At 52.6% G+C, this 13,582-nt stretch overlaps 1 protein-coding gene across 1 annotated transcript in view; it reads left to right on the forward strand.

The window, feature by feature from the left end:
- Positions 1-12,031: 12,031 nt before the first annotated feature.
- The window catches only part of CAPN5 (calpain 5), a 54,559-nt gene continuing 53,008 nt past the window's right edge, over positions 12,032-13,582 (forward strand). The window contains exon 1 of the mRNA XM_079787753.1: positions 12,032-12,185. The gene's annotated coding sequence lies outside the window, so the exon portion shown is untranslated. The remainder of the gene's footprint in view (positions 12,186-13,582) is intronic.

Raw genomic sequence — 13,582 nt, forward strand, 5'->3', positions numbered from 1 at the left:
ACCAGTTTGATATGTATCTCGGTTGTCATGCCATTCCAGGCACTAGTTACTAACAAAAATATGTATGGCTACATTGTAAAGAACACAGATAATCATCGACCAGAAGGCTTTGATGTGCTTGCGAAGGACAGTGAGGTTGGTCAAAGGTCGCAGCATGAAACTTAGAAATGAATTTAAATCCGGGACACTGGGGTGGAGTTGGTTTTGTTCCCTTCTACACCTGTGCACTCCCACATCCCAAAGATGAGCACGGGAGATGAACTAGCGTGTCTGTGTTGTGCGGGTCTGAGTGGGGGGGGGAGGGGTGGCCCTGTGATGGAAGGGCGTCCCATCCAGGGCTGGTCCCTGCCCTGCGCCCTGAGCTGCCAGGAGTGGCTCCAGTCACCATGACCCTGAACCTGGACAAGCTGGTTGGAAAAGAAGGATCTTATTTTTGTTCATCTTCTTAAATGTATGACTAGCTCACATTTATTTCAGCTTTAATATTACAAGTGTTTGGGGCTTTTACTTAGAAGTTTGGTGATGTTTTTGTGCCCAGAAATAGGCCGTAGGAACTTAACTCTTGTTTCTATCAACTACCAGTGGTCGGCAAACTCATTAGTCAACAGAGCCAATTATCAACAGTACAATGACTGAAATTTCTTTTGAGAGACAAACTCTTTAAACTTAAGCTATATAGGTCGGTACATTGTTATTAGCTTAATTGGGTACTCCTAAACTGACCTTTGCTGAAAACTCAAGGGGCCAAAGAGCCGCGTGGCTCGCGAGCCGCAGTTTGCCAACCACTGAACTAGCCTGTGGCGACGCTGGTTTCGTTATACATTGCTTCACGTAAGTTTGCCGTTTCTAAGAACGCTTTGATGCTGTTCAGTGAGGACATGCTGTGTCCTGGTGGAGAGCTGAAGGATAATAACACTGCATCTGGAGCTCAGCTGAGAGATCTGGGCTGAAGATACAAATGTGAGAATCAAAGTAAACGTGGTAGTGGAAGCCGTGGGAGTGGGTGAGATCAGGGAAGAAGAGGGTCTCTGACTGAGTCCTAGAAACCAACCACTTAAGGGTTAAGTAGAGGAGTGTTGAGGGACAAGGGCACCTTCCACCAAGGAGAAGCACTAGTCACTCGTGAGGACACCTGGGCCTGTGAAGCCAGCGGAGCCAGCGCTGGGCTGGACACGGCTGTGGCTCTTGGCAGGGTCCTTCGTGTGGCCTGGGGAGTGGAGGGCAGTCACCTGACCCAACACTGCACTGGGGCAGCAGGCTCCTCGCTGAGGCCATTGGCGAGAGTCCTGACGGGTGCTACCTTCTTTATGTCCTTGTTGGTGTCTAAAGACCTGGCTTAGGGTCCTGGTTCTCCACTGAAAAACTGTGGGGTAGTGGCCAAGTCACTTGGCTGTAAATGTAGAATTCTACTTCAGCAAAACATGGGCTTGTCTTCGGGTGAGCACCGGCACAGCGTGAGTCTCATTAGGTGGGTGTTCCGAAGAGGCCCCTTCCTGGGAGAGTAGGCGTGCCTGCTCTGGGCCTGCCTGGTACCTCCGCGCTTCTGGGCCAACCTGAGGAGCCAGCCCTGCTCCTCGGTCCCTCCCCCTCTGACCCGTTCCTTCGGGAACAAGGGGCCACCCACCTCTCCACCCCTTCCTGGTCGCCAGGTGCTGCCGGTGCCCACAGAACCTGTTTCTCTTGGGGTGGGGACAGGTTCCTCGGCGTGACCCCACCCACAGCTTTTCAGACGAGGGTGTGTCGGAATAAGCCCTGACCAGGCCGAGACCTTTCACACCGCATTAGAACACCTGCCCGCTGTTCAGGGGAGGGCTGAGAAGGAGGTAGGATTGCTTCATTTCCACCTCTGAACAGTGCACACCTTTCTAACGCCACCCTGCCACACCCCCACGACGTTCATCTCACTGAGTTCCTCCCTGGCCATTCCAGAACCTTCCTAGAGAGGTCATAGCTGTCTGTCCTAGAGTCTGTTCATTTTACTCCAAGAAACTTACCCCGTTAACTTTCTTCCCGCCTCAGTTCACCCCTAAAACTCTCAAAAGACCTCTCTGCCAAGGAGAACAGGTGGGTTTTTAGGGGGCTTGACGATGTCATCCTGCTGGCCTGGACAGGTACCTGCCCTGCCACGCCCTGGGCTCTCAGCCGTGAGGGGGATGGGGGCTGCCCAGTCTGGGGAGGAATATGTTCAGGTCCCGCCCTGGGCTGCACCCTGGCCCCTATTTGCCTGGTTTTAATTGGTGCTTTCATCTCTCAGTCATTCATCTTCCCACTGTTCACTTCCCTTCTCATGCTTATTCCTCACCCTCTCATCCAAACGTCCCCCACCCCAGGCTCATCTGAATCAGCAAGAAGGATGAAGAGCCTGAGAGGGAACATTCTCACAGAATACCCAGGAAGGTGCCATTCCTCTATTTCAGCAGCCCCTGTCCTGCTCAGGCCTGGGCCTCACCTCTCTCCCGTGGATCCCTCTCCCACCCGCTCTGGCCTCCCTGCCTCCAGTCTTGTCCTCTCCAGCATTTATACCACCAGGTATGGCATTCAAGGCCCTTGTCAGGGTACCTCTATCTTTGTACCTTCAACTCCCAATATTCCCCCCTCCAACCACATTAAACCTGGAATGTATCCCAGACATGTCCTATTTAGTCCCAGAGGCCCCCCCCCTCCCTACACCCCTCCTTGCCTGCGGGGACAACATACCTTCTCAAAGCCCATGTGGTAGGCTACAAATGGCCACACGTTTTTGGAGCTCCTCCTCACCTGTTGCTTCTGGGCTGGTCCTGTGACTTGCTTAAACCAGCAGGATGTGATGGGAGTGACATGATGCAGCTCCCAGCTTACACACTGGCTGAACAGAGCCGCATTCTTAAGGACCCTTGTGATCACAGTGAGCCCGCCAAGATGATCTAGGATTATCTTCCTTCTTAAGGTCAGCTGATCAGCAGCCTTCATTCCATCCATAACCTTAACTCCCCTTTCCCGTGTAACCTAGCATGTCATAAATTCCAGGGATTATGGTGTGGATATCTTTTGGAGGCTATTATTCTGCCTGCAACAATGTCCAATGAATATTTGTTGAATGAATGAACAATCCTATATAATAAAACCCTAATATGCAAATCACCCAAATGGCAGAACCACCAGTCGCTATGATGTGCACTGACCATCAGGGGGCAGATGCTCAATTCGGGCAGCTCCTATGTTGAGTGTCTGCCCCCTGAGAGGGAGGCTATCGGCAGCGGCAGCAATCGGGGTGCAGGGTCGGCCAGCGGGTTACACCAGGCCACCAGCCAAGGCGGGTGCCAGCAGGGGCCTCCTGATCGCTCCGCCCGCCAGTCCCTCAGATGGCCCTGATCTCCGGCCAGGCCTAGGGACCCTACCCTATATATCGGGAACTGTCTCTTAGATTTAAAAATTAAAACCTGACAAGGCTACTCTAACTCTGAAAAAAAAACACAGGATGATGCAGCAATGACATGCGTGGACTCTGGCTTGCACATTTTGTGGTCAGCCCTGATTCTGACACTTATAACTGTGTGACAAAGCCAATTACTTAACTTCTCCCTGCTTCAGTTTTTCCATCCATAAGTTGGGGAAAATGGTACTACTGCCTCTGAAGGATCATGTTATATACTACTTTTTATAATCAGGGCAAAAAATGTAGCTGCCCATACAACAGCAAGATGCCTCTCACCTGTATGAAAAGTATGGTCACTGGTGCATGCAGCATCCCAGATGGCGAGAGGGATGTCCAACTGCCAGTTTAGGCCCAACATCCCCTGAGGGGTCCCGGATTGTGAGAGGACTCAGGCCAGGCTGAAGGACTCTCCCACCCCCCACCCCCGTGCATGAATTTCATGCACTGGGCCCCTAGTAATAAAGGACAGACATTAATGAATGAACAAATGTGCTCCCTTCACACAGCCCTCTGTGATGTGGACTCTCATTGTGGACAACAGAGAATCATTAGCCCCGAATTCCCTGTCCCCTAGCTGCCATTTCTCAAGTGCTTGCAATAGGCAAGAAAACAAGAATGCTGAGGCCAGGAGAGGACACCTCAGTGTCATCCGGAAAGTCAGTTCTGCACTTTGACAACTTCTTCCCACTTGACAGGCAGGTGGACTATCCCCAACTCTGTAGACAAAAAGATTGTGATTCAGGAACCTCACAGCTCAAAAGGATCCGAACGGCGCAGTTATAGGCGTGTTGCATCATTGTTGGTCCTGGTCACTGAAGCTGGGCTGCTCGGGCTTCCCCCTGCCTGGCCCTGGCTGCACTCACCCAGTCCAGCTCATCGGGCTGTTGTGCCCTGTGACCGCCAGGGGGCGCGCCTCTCACACAGTTTCCAAGCGAAGGCCAGGGGCGGGTCCCCTAGTCGGTGTAAACCTGAGCTCAGAGAGCCTGTGTGTCCTCCCTTTCCCCCCGCAAGCGGCCAATGTAACTGACCAGGGCCTCATGAGCAAGAAAAATGATGGGCCTGTCTCATTCAAATGCAAGCGCAAAATCTTACACGAAATGCTAGCAGACGGAAGATGGAATGTGGCAATATGTAAAAAGAATAATGCGTCAGCATCTTGATGAGTTCATCCCAGAAACTCCAGGTGGGTTTAGCATTAGAAAAGCAATCAGAATATATGACAATCTGTCAGTGTGGCACATCACATCAAGAGAAATTTGAGTATCTCAGATGTGGAAAAAAAATTTTTAAGAAAATTCAATATCCATTTACGATTTTAAAGAAAATCTTAGTAAAAGGTGAAGGAATAAAAAAACATTTGAAAGAATTTCCTTTAAGATTTGAAACAAAACTAAATGTTCACCACTTCTGTTCACATTGTCCAGGCCTTGAGAGCACAGCAAGGCAAGACCAAGATTCAAAAAATACGACCTGAAAAAAAAAGAAAACCTTACAGGTTTGCAGTCCTGTCAGATCCAAATTTCCCCTTTCTCTAACAAATTAATTCTTAGATAATATAAAATGCCCACACATATATTTTCAAAAAATGAATATAATTCTTTAATTATAATATAAAGTATTAATAAAAGAAAAATACTTAAAAACAAAATATGAATTTTGATGTGTTAATTCTTGGGCACAAATACTCCCTTACAAATGTCCAAATCTCTCACTAGGGGGCAGCACACCTCACTGAAGACCATTAGTCTACATAGAAAACCCACCAAACATACACACACACACACACACACACACACACACACAAATCCTACATATAGTTGATTAAATTCATTTTAAAGAATGTATCAAGTTTTCCAGTATAAAATCAATATTCAAAATCCAGTTTAATTTCTATATAATAGTAACAAGCAGTCAGGAAAAGTCATTTTTTAAGCATTAATAAGAGAAATAAAAAGGTACCTAAGACTGAATCTAAAAGATATGCGAGAAAATAATAAAAAATTTTTAAGATATTATTTTAAACATATAAATTAATGTAGAGTGATATTGTGTTAATAAGGTATCTGTAAGCCCCTGACTTCCTTGGATCCTCACCCCAACCAGGGAACAGGGATTATGATCATAACCATTGGCCAAATGTGGAGACGGAGGCTCAGGTGAGTGAGTGTTCTGCCGAAGGCCACATGAGTCTTTTGGGCCCAGGCCTTCTCCCCGCCATGCCTGGGCCCTGACCCCTGCCCTCCCACCAGGCCTGATGTCCACCACATCTGGAGTCTGAAGGATGCAGCTGAACGAGGCCAGAGGTCAGGTCTCTGGGCTCCTGAGAGAAGGAGGCAGATAGCAATTTGGATGTAGCCAAACACACACACACACACTATTTATTATTCATGCCTTCAGCCCCGTCCATCTCAGTGGCACTTGAGGCAGGAGGTAAGGGTGAAGCTAAAGGTAAAGCCCCACCTCAATATTTCCACCTCAATGCCCTACCTACGCTCTCCCTCAAACCCAGAAGAGAGTAGATAGTGCCTGTGGAGAGACAGGAAGTCCAAGCCTGGAGAGCCCTGAGAGACGATGCCCTCCTTGCCCCACCCCCAGTGATGGGGGAAGTGGGCTCAGAGAGGAACAGTGGCCAGCCCAGCATCCCACAGCAGGTCTGGGGCAGGGTGAGGCGGCCAGGCCTGAAGCCAGCTCAGCATCCAGCCCTGGGGGAGACTGTTTGTCTGACCCTGGACCCCTGAGTTCAGTCAGTCAGGCCTGCGTTCACCTGCACCAGGAATGACGCTGCTGTCTGATCAGAGCCCGTACTGTGGGCCACAGAAGAGGGGGCCCCACCCTCATCTGGAGCAGCTGTTCAAACCGTGAACTGAGACTCATAAGAGGGTCATGAAATCAATTCAGAGTCTGAAACCCACATTTGAAAAATTTAAAGAGAACAAAATAGAAATATGGAGTGAATCACATAGTAAAGATAGAGGATTGATATAAAATGTGATTCTAATTGTGGTTGTGGTTTTTAAAAAATGGCAGCGGCCCTTAACAACAAGGTTGCCAGATTCAAAATCAACATAAAAAAGCCAACAACATTTCTCTAGACCAGGCATATGTCATTTTCATAAAAGGTGGAATGTTTTGTATGATGGCTAGAACTTACTTTCCAGTGGTTCAGAGGGAAAAAAGAAGTGTATGTGTGAATGTATGTGAAAGAGAGAATTCACCAATATTAAAAACTGGTGAATTCAAATTAAAGGTATAAGGGTGTTCATTCTTTCCACTTTCCTCTCAGTTTGACATTAAAAAAAAAAAAGTTGGGATAAAATATCACTTACAATAGCAATAAAAATTATGAAGTATATAGAAATTAAGTACAAGGCCTCCATGGGAAAAAAAAATTAAACTCTAATAAAGAACATAGATAATGACCTGAATAGAAAGATGTTCTTGTTTGGAACCACAAAGTATTAGAAAGTGTCGTGTCTTCCCAAATTAATCTTTAACCTCAATGCAGCCCTCATCAAAATTCCATCTGGATTGTTTTAAGGAACTCAATAAGCTAAAATGTAAACAAATAGGTAAGTCACTTAAAAATTAAGAGTTAGAGATGACATTTGCCTTACTGCATATGAGCACAAAGCCATGGCGATACAAACAGCATGGTGCTGGAACAGACTGATAAAGAGGCAGCCCTGCAGGTGGGGACCTAACGTGGAGGACAGCTGTAGATATGTAGCTGGTGGTGTGTCTCACTCTGTGCCTCAGTCAACTGGGTCTTTACTTAATGCTGCACTCTCTCTGGGTTAGAGTCCTAAATTTGATATGTACAACTATAAAAATAACATAAGAGGCCTAGCCATTTTGACTCAGTGATTAGAGCATTAGGGCCCTTGGGTTTGATTCCATTCAAGGCCCCATCAGTGTTTCTCTCTCTCTCTCTCTCTCCTTCACCTTTTCTCCCTCCTTTATCCCTTCCACTCTCTCTAAAAATTAATGGAAAAAATATCGGGTGAGGATTAATAACAATAATAACAACAAAACCCAGCAGAAAAGTGGGCAAAAGAGGAACATCCAAGTCCAGAAGAGGAAACTCTGAAATTTAATAGCACACGAGGAGGTCTTCTAAATTATTAATGATCACAACAAAAACAAATTAAAACAAGGACATAGCTTCTGGCTGGGTGCCTCCGTTGGTTAGAGCAGTTGTCCTGATACACCAAGGTTGTAGGCTTGATCCTTGGTCAGGGCACATACAAGAATCAATCACCCGGTGAGTAAATGGATAGGTGGAACAACAAATCAGTCTCTCTCTCACCATTCTTCTGTCTCTAAAATCAGTCCATTTTTTTTAAGAGAGAGATAGCTACACTTATCCTATAAAATAAAGAGGTAATATGCAAATTGACCATCACTCCAACACACAAGATGGCCACCACCCCCCCATGTGGTCAAAGATGGCCACCACAAGATGGCTGGCAGGGGAGGGCAGCTGTGGGTGATCAGGCCAGCAGGGGAGGGCAGTTGGGAGGGACCAGGCCTGAAAGGGAGGGCAGTTGGGGGGGAAACCAGGCCTGCAGGGGAGGGCAGTTAGAGGCAACCAGGCCAGCAGGGAAGGGCAGTGGGGGGACCAGGCTGGCAGGGGAAGGCAGTTAGGGGTGACCAGGCCAGCAGGGGAGCAGTTAGGTGTCAATCAGGCTGGCAGGGGAGTGGTTAGGGGGTGATCAGGCAGGCAGGCAGGCAGGCAATCAGTTGGGAGCCAGTAGTCCTGGATTGTGAGAGGGATGGCAGTCGGACATCCCTCGAGGGGTCCCAGGTTGGAGAGGGTGCAGGCTGGGCTGTGGGACACACCCCTCCACCCCCTGCACAAATTTCATGCACCGGGTCTCTAGTAGACAAATAAAAGAAAGCTCTGGAGTCCCATGTGACCCTCCCACTTGGGAACTCTCAGGAGAATACCATAGCAACCCCTCCAACCTGAAAGTTCTGTGTGTCTGACTGGCCTCCTCTAGATGGTCTAGATGGGAGTGAGGGGACTGGTCAGCGTGGTCACTTGAATATTCCACCCAGACCTTAGGTGTTCTTAGAGTTCTCAAACAAGAGATTGACAATGAGATCTGCTGGGTCTTTAAGGAAATTATTATTAGTTTAAGAGTTTCACAGGGGCAGCCGCGTTACCTACAGGAGCGGTGGAGACAGGGGTTTCCGGCCTGGAGCAGAGAAGATTCTGTCTCCTGCAGAACCAGGAAGAGGGGGTGGGTCAGCTCTAGTGACAGAAGGCCTCCCCTCCCCCGTGGAGTGGAAAGGGCTGCCCTGGGAGGGAATGAGCTCCCCGTCACAGGGGAGTGCAGGTTGGACAGCCAGTCAAGGAGGCCACAGAGGTGTCTTCCCTGGGGGAGAGGAGAGGAAGAGGAGGAGGGAGGGGAAGGGCACAAGGATGGAGTCAGACAGGGCAGCATGGATCCCAGTTCTGCCACTTCCTAATTGTGTGCCCCAGGGCATCTCCCCGAGGCCCAATGCTGTCATCAACAAAGGCTGGGGCCAATGAGGCTCCTGCAGAGGGCGGGAAAGCACCTGCACTGATGGCACCATTAGATGACTCAGTTTATGAGACCAGCCAGCAGGGTCCTGGGGCCAGAGCTTCAAGGGAGCCCCTCCCTTCCCCAAACTTGTCAGGAGGCCAGGCTCTTCCTGGAAACCTCCCCATCCCTTGAAACTAGAGCAGAGCCATGCCGCCCCCGCCCACCAGGCTGGGTGCCCTGGACAGGTCACTGTCTCTCTCCAGGCCTCTTTCTCCATCTGCCAGGGCTGGGCTCTGTGTTGAACCTCCCGGTTCTAACATGCTGGGAAGCCTGGGCACCCAGCTAGCCACATGTGCACGTCTCTGCTGCTGGGGACCCAGTGTCTTCACAGAATGAGGGGGTTGGGCTAGATCAAAGTAACATTGGCTAAGGGATGCTGAACACCTAGTCAGAACCAGGGAGCGCTCCAGGGCTTATCATGACCCCACAAGGACCCTGTTAACATAAACACATTCAAACCTGTGAAGAATTTTTGTGAATTTATTTGAGCCAACCTGTCGACAATTGCAGGGAAGCAGAACCTCAACAGATTGAGATAATGCTCTGGAGAATGGCGGGTTACATCTGTGTTTATACATTGCAACCAAAGGAAGGGACGTAGGTGGGTTACCTGAAATCCACTGGTGATAGACTGGAGAGGCAGGAGAACGCAAAGGGAGGGCAACCCCTGGGATTGGATAAAAAGTAAAATGATGGACACATGCTTAGGTGGGTGCAGGAACAATTAACATGATAACGAAGGAATTTGTGGTCTCTGTCCTGGCGCCCAGCACATTAGGCTGTGCCCCAAGGGGTCCAGAAAAAAGGGAAGTTACAAGTTACCCAGATATTTCAAAGGGTATGTTATTATAGGTGCAAAAAGACAGATAGGCTCAGTTAAGGTCAAGGTTGGCCTTGTCAGTGAAGATAGGGCCTAGGAGGTGACTACCACCATAACTGCTTTTAGTTAAAGTTTAATGTCAGACCATCCTTTGTGGTTACTTTAGGTCTCTGAGTTTGCAAGACGTCCATGCAGGCCTCCCCTGAGCTGGTCAGGTTAGCGTGTGGCCCCTTTCGTCCACAACCCCATGGTGTGTGTGGTGTGGTGTGGTGCTGTAACACTGATTTTACAGGTGAGGTGACTGGGGCACAGACAGGTTGGGTCCCTTGCCCAAGGTCGCACAGCTACTATGAGCCCAGGCAGTGAGTCCAGAGTCCATGCTTGCAACCAGCACAGGTCACCCCTCCTGCGGCTCCAACACTGGAATACGAAAGGGGCCTGTGCATCCTCTGAACCAGGCGTCCTCAAACTGCGGCCCGCGGGCCACCTGCCGCCCGCCGAGGACATTTATCCGGCCCGCCGGGTGTTTTTGCCGTTTTGTTTTTTTACTTCAAAATAAGATATGTGCAGTGTGCATAGGAATTTGTTCATAGTTTTTTGTTTGTTTTTTTTTAAACTATAGTCCGGCCCTCCAACGGTCTGAGGGACAGTGAACTGGCCCCTGTTTAAAAAGTTTGAGGACCCCTGCTCTGAACGCTACCATTTTGCGGGCTGAGGCACACGTTTTCTCAGACATGACCCCGGCTTCACTTTGAACACATGGGAGTTGCCCAGCCCAGAGGTAACGCTGCTCAACACCCATATGACGGGGCCTTCCTGGGTCCCACGACCTGCCTACCCTGATCATCACACACTTCTGCTGGAAGCCCATTTTACAGCCAAGAAAGCAAAGCTTGGAAAGGACAGAGGATCACACAGCCAGCCACTGGCAGAGTGAGGCTGGAGCCCAGAGCTGCCTGGCGTCTCCGAGCCCTGTCTCCCCCAGAAGGAACCTCAGCCTGGCGCTCCGGAGACTGCCACCAACTCCCGAGGCAGCAGGAGGGTAGGGCCCTGGAAGAGACACAGCGGCCAGGAGCGAATGCCGAAGGCGTGGTGGGCTGGGGGGGAGACCTGGCGTGAGCGCTGAGGCCTGATACCGGGACATGTGTGTGGAGAGGGAAAGAACAGCCTTTCAGACAGGACAGGCCCATCAGCAGGGCCTGGGGAGGCGGCAGCCCAGGGCGCAGGCCGGGGAATGTGGTGGAGAGTCAGACCGGGCACAGACTTGGAGCACTCACTGCCCAGGGGGGTGGGCCATGGCTGCGTATGGGAGGCTCCCCTGGCCGAATCGGAGGCTCCAGAGGGGAAAAGCCCCGGAAGCCTGGACAGAGGCTGCGAGGTGGTGGAGGCGGCCCCTTACTCTGAGTGACTGGGAGGGGGATGAAATCACGAACCCAGACTGGGAGCACTGAGGGGGAGATGAGTGGGCCCGAGTGTCCCCGTCTGAGAAAGGGGCTGATACAGGCCTCGGATGAGCAGATCAGAGCGTGTCTGCCCTGCGGTCCCGGCGCAGTGAGGAGGGAGCCCCGAGCCCCTACTGTGTGCCAGAATGGGTCATTCAGAAACCTTTTCAGCCTTATTCCTGAAGCAAGACCCTCCTACCGCCGTCCCATCGCAGGACCGAAAATAGTGCGGGCCTGTACCCCGTTTCCCCATCAGAGCAGTCCCTCTTAGCGCCTCCAGGGGTCTGGGTAACCCCTGCTCCGCCCCGAGCCTCGGGGATGGATATGGACAGGGAGATGGGGAAGAGATGGGCGCTCGCCTCTTCAGGTCTTTCTTTCCCAGCCCCCTGCCGTGGTCCTAGCCGGGCTCCCTGTTCGAGATGCAGAAGCGTGCCCGTAGCTCGGCGGCCTGCACGCCTTCTGCGGGGCTGGCCCGGGATCCTCGGCCACCTGCCGACCTGGGCTCGGCGCTGGGAGGCTCCCGAGGGTATTCCACAGCAGACAGAGCGAGGCTGGAAGGGAGGACGAGAGAACGGGGCCCGATCGAGCCCAGAGGGGTTAGGCTGAGCCGCACGGGCTCCCCCAAACCCCTTCCTATCTCCCAGCGGGAACTCTGCAGCCGCCTCCCAGCGGGTTCGCCCTACAGCGCGGCGCCAGTTCGCATGCGCGGCAATCAGGGTCCTCCCGCCCCTTTGGAGACCACGCCCCTGTCCCCAAATGGGCGGAGGCCGGGGGGCGGGGCGGGGTGGGCCGCAGGCAGGGAGTCCCAGCTCCAGCCCCTGCGCTTGCCAGCCCCACCTGATCCCCGGCCGGAACCGAAGGCTCCTGCCCGGGCCCGTCGAGCCTCCGCTCCGGTGCCCGCATCCCGGAGTCCGGCTCGACCGGCGGCGGCGCTGCAGGTAGGAGGCGCTGCGCAGAGGGAGGCGTGTGCGAGCGCGCGCGTGTTCCTGTGTGTGTTTCGGGTGTGCGTGCGGGTGCAGTGCTGGCCAGTGCGTGCCCTGCGGGCGCCGATCGGTGCGGGTGTGCCCATTCCGCACGCCGGGGAGAAAGGGGGTGAGCGCTGGCTTTCAGCCCCGAGGACGGCAGCTTGGAGGACCCGACGGGGCCCCCCTAGGGTTCGTCCCCACCCAATCCTCCATCCCGCAGCGAGGGCCCCACCCCCACCCCCCACACCCCGGAGTTCCGGAGCAAGTTTCCTAGTTCTGACGCTCCGGGGTTGAACCCGGGGGCTTGACCATCTGTTCCTCACAATTTCCCTTTCAGCCCTCCACCCATCCATTGCACAACCCCTCCTGGGTGTCCTCCCCCCCTCCCGTCCCCCGTCCTGGGAGGCTTGGGAAAGGGGGCAGAGTAGATTCTCTTCCCGACCCTCCTTCGTTTGTGGAACTGGGGCCTTCTCCCCCCTCCCCGCGCTGCTGGGTTTGGGTGTGGTGTGAGGGGCGGGGGAGGGGCGGGGAGAGGTGGGAGAGAGTGGATCTTGGGCTTCTCTGATCCATCCTGGGCCCTTACAAATTTGGGGGTCTGAGGACACCTGCCTGGGGTCCATAGATGAAGAAGGATAGATCGTTAGCAGGTGCCAAGTTCTCTCCAGGCTTCCTTCCATATGATGGGATTTCCCCTCCCCCTCCACACACACACCTCACCCCACAGGAATGAGGAGAGAGGGCACCTGAGGGGTGAAGTGAGCTGCTCTCAGGGGGCGCTGAGCCAGCATTTGAACCTGGGTCGCCTGGCTCTCAAGCCAGAATCTTCTCCCTGCACCTGCCGTGGTGGAGAGAGAAGTGCCAGGGGCAACTCCTCCTGGGATACCGGGGATGGAGACATCTGAATGCACTTCCTGGAAGAGAGGGATTGGAGGGTGGAGTTCAGCCTAGCTTGGAGTGTGAGGCCTCCTGGGGGAACCACTGTGCTCAGCTGCAAAGATGAACACCCCCCTACCCCCAGGGTCTTCGGGCCTGGTACTTGCTCCACTCCCCGAAGTCTGGGGTGGGGGTGGGAGGCCTGGCTGCTTTCCCTGGCAGAGGGAGTGGGCGGAGGAGGGTGGACCCAGCGGTTGCTGCTTCAGGCCAGAGCTGGGTGCCAGGGCAAAGGTGCTCAGGCGGGGTTATGCCCTGAGGAGCAGCTCTCCTGAGGAGTGAGGCCGGCGGGTCCACAGCTAAGCCCTTGCCCAGAGTTACATCCTCGCTGGGAGCCAAGGTGGGAGGCCAGCCCTGCCTGGGTGCTGGGGGAGATTTCACTTTAGATACTTGGGTGCTGGGTCTTCAGGGATGAAAAGCTCACCCAGCAGAAGAGAGGG

Source organism: Cnephaeus nilssonii, assembly GCF_951640355.1.
Source record: "Cnephaeus nilssonii genome assembly, chromosome: 13".
Classification (NCBI taxonomy): Eukaryota; Metazoa; Chordata; class Mammalia; order Chiroptera; family Vespertilionidae; genus Cnephaeus; species Cnephaeus nilssonii.